The sequence below is a fragment of the Schistocerca gregaria genome, chromosome 4 (genome assembly GCF_023897955.1).
Source record: "Schistocerca gregaria isolate iqSchGreg1 chromosome 4, iqSchGreg1.2, whole genome shotgun sequence".
Lineage (NCBI taxonomy): Eukaryota > Metazoa > Arthropoda > Insecta > Orthoptera > Acrididae > Schistocerca > Schistocerca gregaria.
In genome coordinates this window covers 193,547,714-193,564,527 of record NC_064923.1, presented here as the reverse complement: position 1 = coordinate 193,564,527, position 16,814 = coordinate 193,547,714, and positions in this window count along the sequence as shown.

Genomic DNA, 16,814 nt, shown 5'->3' with positions numbered 1-16,814 from the left:
GGTGGAAATGGCATTGCAAGCCGTTCCACAGCATCTCTACGATCGTCTCCATGGGAGAATAGCAGCCTGCATTGGTGCGAAAGGTGGATATACACTGTACTAGTGCTGACATTGTGCATGCTCTGTTGCCTGTGTCTATGTGCCTGTGGTTCTGTCAGTGTGATCATGTGATGTATCTGACCCCAGGAATGTGTCAATAAAGTTTCCCCTTCCTGGGACAATGAATTCACGGTGTTCTTATTTCAATTTCCAGGAGTGTATTTCTTCGCCCGGTTTCCCTTCGAGCAGAGGACGTCTCACCAGTGTTTCAACGAGAGCTGATTGATCTGCAGTGCGATATCCACTGAAGGACTGATTTCTTATCTGTAAAACTTTGGATGACTTTTACAGCTGTTTTACACAAGAGAAGTATCGTCTTCTGCACAAGCACGCGGCCAAAGTTCCCTCAATGTTTGGTTCCTCATATATTTGTGTGCGCTTTTTCTGCCGTTTAATGCTTGCTAAAACTAAGAACCGTTCACTACTTTTGCGAAAAAAATTTGACTAAATCTTTGAAGTTAGCCGTCTCCCGGAATATTGTACCAAACATACACAAAATCATTTCCTCGAAAAATAAAAACGTGAAAAATGTTAACTGTCTTTTTTTTTAACAATGTTGACAGTAACAATTAAAGGTCATTATAACCTTAATTCTATTTTCTTAAATAAGTTTTCAAACGTGGTCAATTACGATTATTGTATACAATACAGCAAAATAAAGATCCGATGTCTTAATTCTGAAAAGGGGTACATAAAGCGTAAAATTGAGACTTTATATCCATTACGTAAAATTATTTCTAAAGTATATTATTTATGACACTAGTTAAGTTACGAAATTACTATATCTTTCTGTAGACACCTACTGTACATATGACGAGTGTGCATGTGCAATACTAATAGAATCAATCTGTGCATAAGAAAACTACTAAGCTGTTCTTCGGTTCTTGTTTTAGATATAGTTTTCTAAAGCTTTGTGTAGTAATTCTGCCACACGAACACTAATTGTTACGTAAACAGTAAATAGATTGCTTGTTTTACCGCTCATCGACCACTCTTACAGAGCTGCGCTTCCTCTGTTGTTTTGTTTACGTTAGATCTGACCGCAGGACAGTCCAGCGCACGGCAGTGCCGTGCGGTCTCACTCGATCCGCAGATATATATATCTCTCTATCTCTCGCTCCAATGTCGACACTAGCGACACACGGTCAGGTACGGGGCTCTGTACAAAACTGCGTTGCACCCGCGGAGAGCTAACGCGCCCGACGGGCGTAATTCTTGTATAAGCCTGCTTTACAGTTTTTGTTCTTCACAGCTACTTCTTTGCACCTACCTCTAGAAGCACTCCGTCTTCAGGCCACGAGTGGCCTACCCGGACCGTCCGACCGCCGTGTCACCCTCGGCGGAGGATACGGATAGGAGGGGCGTGGGGTCAGCACACCGCTCTCCCGGTCGTTATGATGGTATTCTTGACCGAAGCCGCTACTGTTCGAGTAGACCCTCAATTGGCATCACTAGGCTGAGTGCAGTCGGAAAAATGGCAACAGCGCATGGCGGCTGGATGGTCACCCATCCAAGTGCCGGCCACGCCCTTAACTTCGGTGATCTCACGGAAACCAGTGTATCCACTGCGGCAAGGCCGTTACCCTGCAGCTACCTCTAGTACCATGGAAATTATTCCCTGATGTGTTAACAGATGTCCTTTCACCCTGTTCCTTCTCCTTGTTAGTGTTTTCCACATATTCGTATCCTCTCTAAACCTGCGCAGAACCTCCTCACTCCTTACCTTATCACTCCAACTAATTTTTAACATTCGTCTGTAGCACAACATCTCAAACGTTTCGAATTACCTCTGTCCGGTTTTCCCACAGCCCATTTTCACTACCACGTAGTGCTGTACTCCAGATATATATTCTCAGAATTACTTCCTCACATTAAGGCCTACATTTGATAATAGTAGACTTCTCTTGGTAAGTAATCCCATTTTTGCCATAGCTTTTTTTTTGGGTCATAAGTCTACTGACTGGTTTGATGCGGCCCGCCACGAATTCCTTTCCTGTGCTAACATCTTCATCTCAGAGTAGCACTTGCAACCTACGTCCTCAATTATTTGCTTGACGTATTCCAATCTTTGTCTTCCTCTACAGTTTTTGCCCTCTACAGCTCCCTCTAGTACCATGGAAGTCATTCCCTCATGTCTTAGCAGATGTCCTATCATCCTGTCCCTTCTCCTTACCAGTGTTTTCCACGTACTCCTTTCCTCTTCGATTCTGCGTAGAATCTCCTCATTCCTTACCTTATCAGTCCATCTAATTTTCAACATTTGTCTATAGCACCACATTTCAAATGCTTCGATTCTCTTCTGTTCCGGTTTTCCCACAGTCCATGTTTCACTGCCATACAATGCTGCACTTCGTGACCATCAATCCTGATGTTAAGTTTCTCGCTGTTCTCATTTCTACTACTTCTCATTACTTTCGTCTTTCTCCGATTTACTCTCAAACCATACTGTGTACTCATTAGACTGTTCATTCCGTTCAGCATATCATTTAATTCTTCTTCACTTTCAGTCAGGATAGCAATGTCATCAGCGAATCGTATCATTGATATCCTTTCACCTTGTATTTTAATTCCACTCCTGAACCTTTCTTTTATTTCCATCATTGCTTCCTCGATGTACAGATTGAAGAGTAGGGGCGAAAGGCTACATCCTTGTCTTACACCCTTCTTAATACGAGCACTTCGTTCTTGATCGTCCACTCTAATTATTCCCTCTTGGTTGTTGTACATATTGTATATGACCCGTCTCTCCCTATAGCTTACCCCTACTTTTTTCAGAATCTCGAACAGCTTGCACCATTTTATATTGTCGAACGCTTTTTCCAGGTCGACAAATCCTATGAACGTGTCTTGATTTTTCTTTAGCCTTGCTTCTATTATTAGCCGTAACGTCAGAATTGCCTCTCTCGTGCCTTTACTTTTCCTAAAGCCGAACTGATCGTCACCTAGCGCATTCCCAATTTTCTTTTCCATTCTTCTGTATATTGTTCTTATAAGCAGCTTCGATGCATGAGCTGTTAAGCTGATTGTACGATAATTATCGCACTTGTCAGCTCTTGCCGTCTTCGGAATTATGTGGATGATGCTTTTCCGAACGTCAGATGGTATGTCGCCAGACTCATATATTCTACACACCAACGTGAATAGTCGTTTTATTGCCACTTCCCCTAATGATTTTAGAAATTCTGATGGAATGATATCTATCCACATTTCCTGTGGATACACGTTACGTGTCTTTAATGCAGTGGTTTCCATGGCCTTCTGCATCCTCATGTCGTTGATCATTGCTGATTCTTCCGCCTTTAGGGGCAATTTTTCACCTCTATCCGCTCCCCCGCCCTCTTTGACAAGGCTGTTGGCAGAATGAAGCTGACTTATTATGCCGGAAGTCTTCGGCCGCCAATGCTGATTATTTATCAAAATTTAGGCAGTGGCGGGGATCGAACCCGGGACCGAACACGTTTTGATTATAAATCAAAGACGCTGCGGCCACTCGTTACCATAGCTAGTCTGCTTTTTATGTGCTCCTTGCTCCGTCAATCATTGGTTATATTGTTGCCTAGATAGCAGAATTCCCTAAATTCATCTACTTCGTGACCATTAATCCTGATGTTAAGTTTATCGCCGTTATCATTTCTGCCACTTCTCATTACTTTCGTCTTTCTTCGGTTAATTCTCAATCCGTATTCTCTACTCATTAGAGTGTTCATTCCATTCAGCACATCATGTAATTCTTGTTCCTTTTCATTCAGGATAGCAATGTCATCAGCGAATGGTATTAGTGATACTTTTTCGCCTTTAAATTTAATTCAATCTGAACCTTTCTTTTATTTCCATAATTGCTTCTACTATGTACAGATTGAGCAATAGAGGCGAAAGACTCTCTGTCTTACACCCTTTATAATCCGAGTGCTTCGCCCTTGGTCGTCCACTCTCATTATTCCCTCTTGGCTCTTGCACATATTGTATATTACCCATCTCTCTCTGAAGCTTACCGTTACTTTTGCCAGAATTTCGAAAAACTTGCACCATTTTACATCATCGACTGCTTTCTCCAAGTCGACAAATCGTATGAACGTGTGTTGATTTTTCTTTAGTCTTGCTAGTCAAAAGTATACAGATCGGTAATCTGTCTAGTTGAATTGTATGGGGCTGAATGATGGCCTTCAACAAAGGAAGGAGTCGATGATGCCTAGGTGGACATTGGATGACCACGTCACAAATAATGAACTTCGCAGGCTACACAGTGTTGCGCCAATAGTTGCCTTCGTTGGTGCGGGAGCAGACGAGGCAACAGTGGCAAAGACTAGTTTCAACTTAAATGTAAATGGGAAACGGCCAGCAGAACGACCAAGGCAGCGATGGCTTGACATCCTGTATGAAGACCTCAAGATCTCAGGCGTTCACCCTAACCAGGCACAAGATCGCAAGAAGTGGCCACAACGAGCCAAAACAGCGGACAACGCTAAGGAAGAAGAAGAAGTACACATGATTATATTTTGTGCGATATCTATACAAAAAATATGTAGCCTGTTTCTGTCTCAATATATCACTGGGAAAATGGTTAAAGATTCGTATGGCTGAATGCATACTAATTTATGCCACACTAAGTGTGAGTGATGGATATTGTTAGTCACTTCTGCTTCTCGTGGTACATGTACAAACGTTTCTGTAGTTTTCACTCTATGTAGTCTCTACACCACAGTATAGACCATACACCATACATTACACGTAGTACATGCTTTTGTCCAAGCACCATTTTCTTCTTCGAGGAAGAGTTGTTCTAGGTTATAATACCTCAAGTATTAATGAATGAAAATAGAAAACACTTGTCAACTTTCTGACAGTTTCATCTCCAAAGTCTGCTATTATCTGCTTAGCCTGGACCTTTATTATAATATATATAACATGTGACTTCCACTTCCGATACTCATCAATAAAAGCACCTAATAATTTCGAACATTCTCCTCCATTTGTTGTACCTCATGCATTATTTATCAGGATGTGGTGAGACCTAGTGTAATGCCTAATTGAAGCAGAAACGCGAAATGTCCAATCCGACAAAAAGGTTCGATCAGCCACTGTAGAGTTATGGATTGTTCTAATTGTATACTTATTTTCGACTACTCTTTATCAACACCCGTTCAATTGTGATTATTCCCATTGTACATTTTGACTTAATTGATATAGCTGGTCCCAATTTGATTTAATTTGTTTGTATTTCTATCGACCCCCAGCCATGGTCATCAACCACCTTACCACTAAAAAACCTTATAATAGTTAGGAATTACCTTTCACAATTGTGAACATGCAGCATCAAATTCTACCATCCTGCATGTAATTTTCATGATATTGGTATGTCACTAATTCGTACTCGAGTAACAATAAATCTCAATAACGAAAATCTAATATTTTAACTTTTTGCTAACATATAGTTACCCCTGAACCTGTACACTAACTTCTGTTAGCGCTAACGTTTCCTTTACAGGGAGTGCAGTGTAACCAACATTGAGAATATGTTTAACTACAGGTCATGGTTGAATAAAAAGAAAATAGGAGAGACGGAGACGACCACAGTTCTGAGTGCCAATTGAATATTACTTGCTGCCGTGGCGTGGACGCATGTGTGTTTACCTTGCGTTGACGGCGGCAGTGGCGGCTGTCGGCGCGATCTGTGAACCTGGAAATCTATTCTCTCTCAACTGTTGAACACCAGTCAGGTACATTTATTACGTCTTCTGCGAAGTCGAGACTCTTAGTTATTCCCTAGCAAAGTTAGTTGGCATGGTACACGCTACTTGGCTGTAATAGCGCATACGCCGTTAACCTAAAATCGCTCGCAAGTGTTAAATGTCAGTGCTCGGCGCGATTCTCCATACTAGGAGACTTTGCAGTTTAAGTCCTTACTAGTTAAGACGAGCCTGTAAACAAGTGTTCACATAATGACTCTCACAATCATGTCAGCGTGGCGCAAGTCGTCGTGCACAATTACTCGATGGAGTCTGCAAGAGAAGAACCAATTACTCGGTTCGCAATTTGCCTATGTCAAAGCTGGTGGGCAAATGTTTTCGTTCTAGCCAATCAATGCATTCGTACTTTTGCTACTTAATACTGAGTTAAATAGCTTTTTCTTTCATTTGAGTTTTTATCGCAGGTGGTTACAATGAGTCACTTATGTTTTGTGTTAGGTTTCTCCAGACGTTTTATCTCCGGACGTTGTATCTGGCATCTCCCGCTGTGTTCCTGTAGAAAGGCTTTCTGAAGGGGCGTCATTAAAAGCAAGGACAAGGCGTGGCTTCTGCCGACGTCCAACACAGTGGTGGCGCGCGTCTCATTATGTTTGCTTTATGCCCCAGGGTGAGCTGTGTCGACCTACATTGGGGATGGGCCTTGCCACTGTAAAATTCTCTTTCCCTAAGAACTGTCTTGAAGCTTTGGTAGGGGAAATTACTTGCGTGCAATTACTCTATGTCGTGTGACATTAGAGTTAACCGGAATTGTTTCAAAAATTCAATGTAAGATGTGTTATTTGTTTGACATCTTAAAATCTGCAAGTAAATGGTATATGATATGGGTACATTATTTGCAATTTTAAAGGTAAATTATTTGATAGCTTTCATTATTATACATTTTTACACACACCTGGTGGCTTTGACATCTAAGCATTATCGTTGATACTGTCACAGTGTATTACCTTGTTAGTTATGTTCCGTTGGTATTATGTAGTAATTATGATTAGTTACGATCTTATCTTATTACTGCAATAAATTCTATATAAGTCTGACAGGTAGAAACATCAGCATTAGATACTAACTATACGTTAGACATGGCGACAACAATCGTTCTACTTTTTTTCCACCTCTTAAAGACAAAACAGGGGACAGGAGAATATGTAACGCAAGCTGTCCAGATTTTAGACATAACACCGAAAGAGCCAGTAACGTACATTCTGGAAGATATCAATGTACATACAAATACTAGCAAAAAATGCTAAACGAGCAAATCGAGCTGAAACACAAGTAATACATACAGGACTTTATTGGAATTATCCACCAGTACAATGGATAGATGCATAATAACGAATAATAGAAGATCACCAGTGATTACATTATAGGTAAATTCACAACAAGATACCGATACGAAAAAACAATATTGCAACCATACAGCATCTCTAGGAAACCTTTCAACTAGCAGGCAGAATGGCGCATCTATGAAAATTAAGATGGAACATATAGCACGTAAATAACAAGAAACAAATTTTTGATTCGGTTTATAATTGAATACAAACGAATACGTAGGACTAACACAGGTTATGCTGAAATAAGTCTACGAAATACAATGAAGCTCCAAAGAAACTGGTGAATATATGCGTATTCAAATACAGAGATATGGAAACAGGCAGAATACGGTGCTCCGATCGGCAATGCCTATGTAAGATAAGAAGTGTCTGGGGCAGTTAGATCGGTTACTGCTGCTGCAATGGCTGGTTATCAAGATTTCAGTGAGTTTGAACACGGTGTTACAGTCGGCTCACGAGTGGTCTCCGAGACAGTGATGAAGTGGGGATTTTCCTGTACGATTATTTCACGAGTGTACCGTGAATCAGAAATCCGGTAAAACATCAAATCTCCGACATCGCTGCGGCCGGTAAAGATCCTGTAACAACGGGACTAACGACGCCTGAAGAGAGTCAGCGTGCGAACCATTCAACGAAACATCATCGAAACGGGCTTTCGTAACTGAAGGCCCACTCATTTACCCTTAATGACTGCACAACACAAAGCTTTACGCCTCGCCTGGACATGTCAACACCAACATTGGGCTATTGATAGCTGGAAACCTGTTTCCTGGTTGGAGAGTCTCGTTTCAAATTGTATCGAGTGGATGAACGTGTACGAGTATTGAGACAACCTCATGAATCCATGCACCCTGCATGTCAGCAGGGGCTAATCAAGCTGACGGAGGCTCTGTAATGAAGTAGGGCGTGTGCAGTTGGAGCGATATGGGACACCTGATGCTTCTAGTTACGACTCTGACAGGTGGCACGTATGTAAGCGTCCTGTCTCATCATCTGCATCCATTAAAGTCCGTTGTGCATTCCGGGACTGGGGCAATTCCAGCAGGAAAATGCGACACCACACACAACCGGAATTGATACAGAGTTGCTCCAGGAACATTCTAATGAGTTTAAACACTTGCGCTGTCCACCAAACTCCTCGTACATGAGCATTATTGAGCATATCTGGGATGTCTTGCACCATGCTGCTCATAAGAGATCTCCACCCTCTCGTACTCTTACAGATCTATGGACAGCCCTGCAGGACTCATGGTATCAATTCCCTCCAGCAGTGCTTCAGACATTAGTCGAGTCCATGCCATATCGTGTTGCGCCACTTTTGCACACTCGCGGGGGCCCTACACTATATTAGGCAAGTGTACCAATTTCTTTGCTCTTCAGTGTAGATTACAACAGCAGCATTCAGCGACGCCATATGGGCATGCAAAAACAACACCTACGTAACACCAATGATAACAGCACTGCCTGTAACAATACTACATCGCTGGATTATCTGTCAAACAACCTGCCACGAAAATAGCGATATAAGGAATATAATCTGACAACTACTTAAATTAATAAGTTAGATAAGGCGGTAACCAACCATTGTTACTACAGTAACACCAACGGAATGTAGCAATGTACCGGAATTATATGGCATTGACTTATAGACCTCCCTAGACCAACTTGTTGATGGCAGTCCATCCAAAATAGGTCTAGAAAAGCAATCAAATTTAGCAGCAACCTCTGCATAATAAATTATATTATTCAGTATGCTTATATTACGTTTCAGTAATTCATCAGTGTCACGTTGGTGACCTTTACTATGACAGTCTCGAGTTACGTACGAGTGGAGTGATGAAGGCATTGAAGCAGCGGACGCCCACCGCAGAAGCAGCAGCACAGGCTGGTTTTTAGTAGTCTAGCCGCTGGCTCAGGCGGACGGAAATGCCAGCGACCCATCCCCAGACATCAGATAACCCTTTCACCCACGCTCCTGCGTGCGCTCAGAAGCTCTTGCGTTTACCCGCTACCTCTTTCTCCGGCTTGCTTTCTAATTCCCCTGTGACGCACAAACTGATATACAGGCTAAGCAAATATTCCGCAGGCGAAGCTTTTATTCGTGTTTCTGGTGGTGCAAATATCAGAAGAGCACGGGTACCATGCATACTTTGTGGAATTCTATCTTCGACCTCGAACGTTGGGAAAGGTTAGAGGCGTCTAAGCAGCAGCAGCAAGGAATAAATCAAATTCTGATTCTCCTAAATATCCGTTTCAAAATTTAATCTTGGACTATCGGGTGCCTGTTCGCTCGACCTTATATGTAAGGAATATTCAAGATTAAGTCATTCATACAAATGTATCTTAAGCAAGCTCTGTCGCACACGAATTCTGATTTGCGAGTATCATATAAGTTGATCGAAACGCTCTACAATATATGCCATTGAAACGTTATTCCTGGCTCACTCTATTTGGGCCACAGTGCAGTCAAGAGATGCAACCTTAGCATTTCGTGAAGCGAACTGTTACTCATTTTACTTCATGAAAAGCTAGTAGTTAGTCTTCGCTATTAGCTAATATTTCTTTGTGAGCTAAAGAATAATCATGCAGTATAGTGAATTGCACCATTAACGCAAAGTCCGAGATTTCAACGAATACTTATTGCTAAGTGATATTTGTCAAATTTCTGTGGGTACGTATCAGAGTTACACCAGTGTATACGCAGTCCAAAGTAATATACTGAGTTATATTTGCGAATCAGGCGCAAACGTTGGTGGCTATGTTATATAAAAGTACGCTGCCTGATGAAAAAGGAAGACACACAGAAGCTGCGGGAAACTGAAATGAAACTTTTTGGGTTGAGATGATATGTGAAGTTATTCCAGCAATAGCAATATCCAGTCAAATTTACAAAGAACACTACTGTGTAAACCCAAATATTAGAATATTTATTTACTATTTTCTTCTCGTCTGTTACCTATATAAAAAAACGGATCGAATGTTGCCCATAAATTGGAATGAATAAAGTACATAATATTTTAATGTAATTTCAAATTTATTACTAATAACTACGGATTATGCTATTTAAGGGGGGAAAATCTACATAGAATAACTGCATTAAAATAACACACAATAATATTAATAATAGTTTGAAAGAAAAAGTCTGCATACTACCAGTAAGCTATCTGGCTCACAGGTATCTGTTCATCCGGAATTCAAAAGCCACACACTTCTGGTCTATTACGTCATGCGGCATTGGTAGATCACAAATTTTGCATTTTATAATGCTGGACTACACTAAAACAACACTATACTACACAACACTAGACTACACAACGCTACACTATACTACTCCACTTTGTGTTAGGACTAAGCTGGATCTCTAATTTGTCTGGATTGTTAGCTCCTGGCGCCCTGAGATGTAACTCGGGATTCACAGGATCTCAGGAAATCCTTCCTGGTTCTCCCCGAGGCTCGTCTCCTCAATGCTATCTGGCTCACAGGTACCTGTTCATCCGGAATTCAAAAGGCACACATAGTGACAATATACTGCGTGCACTATCCGAAAATTACCTCGAGCAATTAAACAGAGAACCGACTCGTGGAGATAACATCTTGGACCTACTGATAACAAACAGACCCGAACTTTTCGACTCAGTATGTGCAGAACAGGGAATCAGTGATCATAAGGCCGTTGCAGCATCTCTGAATATGGAAGTTGATAGGAATATAAAAAAAGGCAGGAAGGTTTATCTGTTTAGCAAGAGTAATAGAAGGCAGATTTCAGACTACCTAACAGATCAAAACAAAAATTTCTGTTCCGACGCTGACAATGTTGAGTGTTTATGGAAAAAGTTCAAGGCAATCGTAAAACGCGTTTTAGACAGGTACGTGCCGAGTAAAACTGTGAGGGACGGGAAAAACCCACAGTGCTTCAACAACAAAGTTAGGAAACTACTGCGAAAGCAAAGAGAGCTTCACTCCAAGTTTAAACGCAGCCAAAACCTCTCAGACAAACAGAAGCTAAACAATGCCAAAGTTAGCGTAAGGAGGGCTATGCGTGAAGCGTTCAGTGAATTCGAGAGTAAAATTCTATGTACCGACTTGACAGAAAATCCTAGGAAGTTCTGGTCTTACGTTAAATCAGTAAGTGGCTCGAAACAGCATATCCAGACACTCCGGGATGATGATGGCATTGAAACAGAGGATGACACGCGTAAAGCTGAAATACTAAACACCTTTCACAGAGGAAGACCGCACTGCAGTTCCTTCTCTAAATCCTCGCACAGACGAAAAAATGACTGACAACGAAATAAGTGTCCAAGGAATAGAAAAGTAACTGGAATCACTCAACAGAGGAAAGGCCACTGGACCTGACGGGATACCAATTCTATTCTACACAGAGTATGCGAAAGAACTTACCCCACTTCTAACAGCCGTGTACCGCAGGTCTCTAGAGGAACGGAAGGTTCAAAATGATTGGAAAAGAGCACAGGTAGTCCCAGTCTTGAAGAAGGGTCATCGAGTAGATGCGCAAAACTATAGACCTATATCTCTGACGTCGATCTGTTGTGGAATTTTACAACATGTTTTTTGCTCGAGTATCATGTCGTTTTTGGAAACCCAGAATCTACTCTGTAGGAATCAACCTAGATTCCGGAAACAGCGATCGTGTGAGACGCAACTCGCTTTATTTGTTCATGAGACCCAGAAAATATTAGATACAGGCTCCCAGGTAGATGCGGTTTTTCTTGACTTCCGTAAGGCGTTCGATACAGTTCCGCACTGTCGCCTGATAAACAAGGTAAGAGCCTACGGAATATCAGACCAGCTGTGTGGCTGGATTGAAGAGTTTCTAGTAAACAGAACATAGCATGTTGTTATCAATGGAGAGACGTCTACGTACGTTAAAGTAACCTCTGGCGTGCCACAGTAGAGTGTTATGGGACCACTGATTTTTCACAATATATATAGATGACCTAGTAGATAGTGTCGGAAGTTCCTTGCGGCTTTTCGCAGATGATGCTGTAGTATACAGAGAAGTTGCAGCATTAGAAAATTGGAGCGAAATGCAGGAAGATCTGCAGCGGATAGGCACTTGGTGCAGGGATTGGCAACTGACCCTTAACATAGACAAATGTAATGTATTGCTAATACATAGAAAGAAGGATCCTTTATTGTATGATTATATGATAGCGGAACACTCACTGGTAGCAGTTACTTCTATAAAATATCTGGGAGTATGGGTGCGGAACGATTTGAAGTGGAATGATCATATAAAATTAATTGTTGGTAAGGCAGGTACCAGGTTGAGATTCATTGGGAGAGTCCTTAGAAAATGTAGTCCATCAACAAAGGAGGTGACTTACAGAACACTCATTCGACCTATACTTGAGTATTGCTCATCAGTGTGGGATCCATACCAGATCGGGTTGACGGAGGAGATAGAGAAGATCCAAAGAAGAGCGGCGCGTTTCGTCACAGGGTTGTTTGGAAACCTTGATAGCGTTACAGAGATGTTTAACAAACTCAAGTGGCAGACTCTGCAAGAGAGGCGCGCTGCAACGCGGTGTAGCTTGCTGTCCAGGTTTCGAGAGGGTGCGTTTCTGGATGAGGTATCGAATATATTGCTTCCCCCTACTTATACCTCCCGAGGAGATCACGAATGTAAAATTTGAGAGATTAGAGCGCGCACGGAGGCTTTCAGACAGTCGTTCTTCCCGCGAACCATGCGCGACTGGACAGGAAGGGAAGGTAATGAGAGTGGCAAGTAAAAGTGCCCTCCGCCACACACCGTTGTGTGGCTTGCGGAGTATAAATGTAGATGTAGATGCTTCAGAGGGTGATTGTAGGTGGGTGTCCTGACGTGGCGAGCATGACGTCAGGCTTCGTCCTGGCTGTCTCTCATCCATGTAGGCTTGTTGGCTGTCAGCAAGTTCAGCTTACGCCACAGTTCTTCATACATTATTGTATTATAAACTGTTGCAACTCCATATGCGTTCCTGTCCTGATCTGGAATATCCTATCTAACGGCACACTCCCAGACTATGTGATTCGGGATATCAAAAATCCGTGACTCGGACATAGATGTGTGTGATGTCCTTAGGTTAGTTAGGTTTAAGTAGTTCTAGTTCTAGAGGACTGATGACCTCAGTAGTTAAGTCTCATAGTGCTCAGAGCCATTTGAACCATTTGGGCATTCTCTGTCAATGCATGTCTTTACATCTTTTCTCCATACCGCTCTTATGCCAAGTATCTCATTTACTTTATCACATTCGCGCTTTTTGAGCCAATATTGTGCATATAACTTTCTTACAGATAGGCTCAGAAATAGCAAGCTTAATATCACCAGCACCCGGTTCTAGGCGCGTCAGTCCGGAACCGCGGGACCGCTACCGTCGCAGGTTCGAATCCTGCCTCGGGCATGGATGTCTGTGATGTCCTTAGGTTAGTTAGGTTTAAGTAGTTCTAAGTTCTATGGGACTGATGACCACAGATGTTGAGTCCCATAGTGCTCAGAGCCATTTGAACCAATTTTCCTACCTTAGACCCCATGCCAACTTAAGACTAGCGATTTTTTCCGCCTGTATCGACACCTTGCCGTCTGAAGCACCGCCGAGCCCGCAGGTGATGTTGAAAGGTGCCACGCTTTTGTACCATCTGAGGAAGTTGGGTGCACATTTTGATCAAATTTCAAACCTCTGCGTCGCCATGGGATGCAATTACGTGGTTTCGTAAAGTGACCATTTAACTGTTTTGTGCAGGGTATTAACTGCAACATTTCCTCTATCTTCGTCAGCTGTTATTACGCTCTATTAGCGGCCAGATCTTAAAATAATTGTAAGCAGTTCCATGAGCAACATAAAAACGTAATATCAGTGAAAAAGTAGGAGCGGATTGGGAGTGGTAAGGCGCCAAGCCACTTCACGAACATACCTTAATTAAAGACAGACTTATTGTTAGTGTCTTCGAAACTTTAAACGCTTGAACATAGATGGTCAGTTCAGAAAACTTTAAATGGACTCTATTAACCGGCATTAACGAACATTGTTAACTTTGTATCTCTGACTGCTGACAGTAAAATAATGTGGACAATAAAGAATATATACAAGAACTCAAAGAATCGGTTTCAAGTGTAAGCTTCCTCCTTAAAACAAATGATCACAGTTCTTAATTTCGCAAACGGCTGTCTCAATAATGCACTCAAGCCAATCAATTAAACTACAGATACAATCCTCATAAATAAAAAATGGCTCTGAGCACTATGGGACTTAATTTCTGAGGTCATCAGTCCCCTATTACTTAGATCTACTTACACCTAACGATATCACACACATCCATGCCCGAGGCAGGAATCGAACCTGCGACCGTAGCGGTCACGCGGTTCCAGACTGTAGAGCCTAGAACCGCTCGGCCACACAGGCCGGCCCTCGTGAATCCATTCACAACCAAGGGAGTTGGGTGGGGGGGGGGGGGGGGGTTATGCCACGATACTGGAATTAGTTTTACAAATGGTAGGTTCTTAAGTGCACTTGCTGACCTTCCACACACACACACACACACACACACACACACACACACACAAATTTACAATGAGAAGCAATTACAAATATTAGAATTTCCGTTGGCATTAAACGCCACAAATCCATTTCATTATAACCTTTCACTTAAGCTGTCTGTGAATAAAGCCAGTGGATAATTGCTCCCTCTCATACCAACTTAACAAACCAAAAATTTGAGGGACGTACAGCCACTTCAAGTAAAAACTAATTATTCGCCCAATGAAAGCAAGAGCACTTGACTTTATGACACAATTCCAGACAAACAGCAGTGCAAACATTTTAAGCCAGTTACTCGTATTCCACACGCACTCAGTAAGCGAACAGTTAGTTCACAAACACCTCCTCTGTTTACAAGAAGGAACAGGATCAGCCCACATAATCGAACTAGAATTATAAATAATTCAGTGATCTTCAGCCCAGCTAATCTTTACGTAATGGTTGAGTAAAAGGAACTCCTTTTAAAGAACAAATATCTAAAGTACGGTAAAGCAACAACAACCACACATGATAATTCTTTAAATATGAACACCGTATTAAATTACAGCCAACTGAAGTTAAGACATTTGTTAAAGGGCGAAGAAATTTGAACAGTAAAACTTGGGCAAGTTACTAATATCAAATCACTTAGACCAAACAGCTGTTTCGTAAAATATACACGCAGTAGTGCTATTCGGTCGCAGAATAGTATACAGGGTGTCCCAGCTATCTAGTCCACCCAAAATATCTCTGGAACAATAACAGCTATTGGAAAACGACTTTCACCGGTATCAATGTAGGGCTGGGGCCCATGAATGTACATACTTGGAAACATTCTAAAACGAAAGCATATGTGTTTTTTAACACAAACTTATGTTTTTTTTTAATGTACCTCCTATATTTTTTCTTCAGCAATCCATAGCATGACAAAGCACATAAACAATGGCGTTGATTGCATCGCAATATTCCCATTACATCCCGAGATATTAAGACGCGAAGTTGACGCTTGAAGCATCCGACATGCGCTGATAGCGCACGTCCTGAGGCTCAGGCGTGAACCCCATGCTGCCCGTAATCGCGATGTGATTGACATGCGTAATCACACTTCCATACCTATCTTCAGAACAAAAAATAATTTTTGTTCTGAAAAAGATACCATCATTGGCATCGAAACCTAGGTAATCTCAAAAAATTAAGTAATTTAATTTTTGTTCTGAAGGAGATACCATTATTGGCATCGAAACCTAGGTAAACTCAAAAAAGTTTACCTTGTAACTGAAGGCTGAATTTCTTATTGTCTGAATTTCGACAGAGGCCATATTTAGTTTCTTTATCTGATTTTTATTTGAAAACCTACTTTATCCTGAGTGTCTGATTCTTCCAGCTATACCGGATAAGTAAAATAGTTGTACCTTTCCTGTTACAGTACTTGCGACACAGTTGTTCTTGTCTTTAACGCAATTAATCGACGGAGGAACTGATTAGCGATTATCCTTGGCTTATAAGAGTAATTTTAGATCTTCAGTTGCTGAATAATACCGAGAAAGCCACACCCAGGAAAACCTTTCACATCCAAGGAAGGAAATTACTTGGCTGTTCACCTCCTGAGGTAACTCTGCTTCTCTGTAGCCCCCACTCCGTCACCAGGCCTCATTCCCTAAAGGCGTTCTGAGCCTTTGAGGCAGACATCCGGCGTCTGATTGGATCGACCTGCGCTGCAGTTTGCAACTTTCATAAAGCTGCAGAGCTATCGGTTTTCGGATACATGATCCTCACGTCCCACGTGTGCTTCTCTTCTTAGCGGTTGTAATATATTCGTGTAACTTTAGTTAGAAATAAAGCTGAAAAAATTAAAGATTGTGTGGTCAGGTGTCGAACTCGAACTCCAAATATCTAGGAATGATACTCGATAGATGTTCTGCTTTCAAGAAACACTGCATGAACTGGAAGTGAAAAGTTTCGACCGGGATTGGAGAGTAAATACGTTTTGTCATGAACGTTGTTTCGTTTATGTTTTTAAAACTATAATTGTATTCAGTTTTTTTTTTTTTTTGAGGAAATAGATGGAGTACCTAGCGAGTCCATCGAACACCAGATTTCGAAAACTATGAACAACAAGTAAA